We start from the raw sequence: 2,830 nt of genomic DNA on the forward strand, positions 1-2,830 counted from the left end.
GTCCCGTCGGCCTTTGCGACACCACCAGCAAATATGGCCGTTCCTTTTGTTCTTTTTGCACTATTTGAAAACATACAATTTTGCTGCGTTTCTAGCCATTGTCACAGGGTCTCCACAGAAAGAAAATCCCAGGTCCACAAGACAAAGATAAAAATGGGTAGTGGAGAGGAAAAAGCCATTTTGTTTTAAACCAGTTAAAGGCAAGTTGTAGGTTGACGGTTGATCTGTGCTACCTCCTGTGACTCAAACCCTTGAATTTTTGTAGGGAACAATAGCTAAGTAGGTTGGCACACCACCCTGCAAAGTAACCAGAGGGTTGCTTTACAATATCAGGTTTTCCAGCCCCGACTAGGCCTCAATCCTATCCCCCAATCTGCATCTATTTATTTCCCCCCCCCATCATCTTTGAGCATCCAACTCCTGCATTTCTGGGTTGACCCACGCAAGGCCTGGCAACCTTATTCCTCCAGTACATTATATTTAACATGCAAGGGTCTATCAGCTAACAAAAGCCATTCCCCTGTAGAAAAGGATGATCAGTTACCCTGTGGGAACACTGCAAAGCGCCACTGCTCTGTGAACTTTTTCCCAGTGCTGACTTTCATTAGATTTTTTTAAAAATAACAGTTTAACTGTCATGGCTTCCCACAAAGAATCTTGGGAATTGCAGTTTACGGAAGGTGGCAAGGAGGAAAACCCAGGGACCCTAAAACTCCACCCTACAAATCATAATGCCCAGGGTGGTTTATGGAAAGGCTGAAATGTCTGATGCAACAAAACATGTTGATTTTGCTTTTTTTAAAAAAACTGAAGTCTCATTCAAATATAAAGCCGGGAATCTGTTTTGTTGATTGAATTGGAACCTTGATTCTACTCCCTCTCCAGTTCTACCTCACCCTTTTTCCAAAAGTCTCAACAATGAATGGAAAGAGAGGTGGTTTCACTCCCAACGCCAGCACACTTTTGTGTTTTTAAAAATTGCACATTTCTTCTGTGAAAACACTTTGCGCTCGCCCATCTGCACATTGTTAAATTATCAGCAGCCTAACACCTTGATTCCTGTACGAACTTAACCTGGAGAGCAATCCTCAGTCCATTCAATTCAAATTACTGTATTTCCTAATGACCACTTCCAAAGACTTGGAGTTTGAACAAGCTGCATTTTTTGGATAACGGCCCTGGAATCCCATTATCATGTTGTTTGGGGAGGTTTGGGGAGCAGAAGTCCAAAAATCTAAAATTTCAAGACTCTCTTTACGTTGCAGGGTATCAGCATTGGGTTGCTGATGCTAGAAATACTTTGTGTTCCCAAAGAGATAATGTCCCTCGGTAGAGCAGGTACAGAAATGACCAGGAGCTGCTACCAGCCAGATAAGACTGTAATTTGTTGATTACGGGGCATGGTTACATTAATAAAACAAACTGGTGATAGAGCAGGACTTTTGAATTTGGCTTAAAAAGCACATTTTAGTCACATGGGGTTTGGGTTGTTGTGCGTCCTCTTCGGGAAACTTTTAATCCATTTTAAACAGTGTGATTTCTAAATTTAAGGGGGCAATGTGGACTTTTAGAATCATTGCATTTGAGGCTCTGTCCTGCACCCACGCCCCCCTCACACTGGCTGCCTCTCACACTAGCTCATGCTGGTATGGTGTTATTTTTCATAAATTAATTTTTGTTTATATCCTGCAATCTGGCATGGCACTAGCAGAGAATGACCGGGGGGGGGATTAAAAGAGAGGTTTCCATGCAGCTCAACACATGCACAGAGAAACAGAGAGAGAGAGAGCTCACACACATGAATGCACACACACAGAAGGGGGGAGAGGGAGTGGGAGCAAGGAAGGCATACCAGTGAGTGACAAACCCCATAGACATAATTTACACTACTAGTGGTGTTCAAGTATGCCAACATGTTTCAAAATAAATCAGTTTCACCCCTGATTTAAAATAAACGACCGTCTTGCAGCCAAGTAAAATACTGTACCTCACTTTCCAATCAAAACAAACACTTCCTGGGCAGAAGATCTGTGCTGACATGTGCGTTGTGACTTTTAAAGTCACATTTAAAGAAAAATTGATTTAAAACATGCAAAGCCCAATTCAAACACAGTTGTTTTCCAGGTGTAACCGCATTCTACATTTGCTGCAGTTCTCAGACAGGGTTATGTTGTGGCTTTTCTAACCCTCAAAATAATCCTGTGAGATAGGGCACTGCAAATGAGCCAAATCTTTGGACAGACTTTATCTTTAAAATAAAAAAATTCAACAGATTTTAAGATTTTTTTAAATTCAAGTTTTAAAATGATTCAAAATATTTGCAGCTAGCTGGAGTTTGCTGGAAGAAAGAGGGCCACAAATGTAACTAATAAATGAAAACACATGTATAAGATCAACATGGGCCACGTGCAGGGTTTGGCAATGGGCTCCATGAGGAACGGTGGGCTTTGCCAGGTCCTCAAATTTGCCAGTGTTCAATGGCAGCCCTGAATAGGGGAGGCTGACATAGCTGGATTCAAACTTGGTTCTTTCTTAATCCATCCCTCTGTTTATTTAACTGCACTGGCTGTAAATAATTGCTCCATGGAAAGGAATTGTGCAACATCCCGTCCCTTTCAAGAGCCTATAAGAGAAGGCAGGGAGTGTTTCTCTTCCCAGGTGTGAGGCAGTTTTGATGCTATCACTGACAATGCATCATGCAGGATTGCACACAGCACACGGTTAGCAGCAGTGATTGCGCTCCTTTCTCACACAAAATTGCCCTGTCAGAGAAATTTATGTCCCTTTTCTAAACGCTTTCTGATTACTGCTGTATAAAGTATGCTTAATC

This window comes from Pogona vitticeps, chromosome 13 (genome assembly GCF_051106095.1).
Source record: "Pogona vitticeps strain Pit_001003342236 chromosome 13, PviZW2.1, whole genome shotgun sequence".
NCBI lineage: Eukaryota > Metazoa > Chordata > Lepidosauria > Squamata > Agamidae > Pogona > Pogona vitticeps.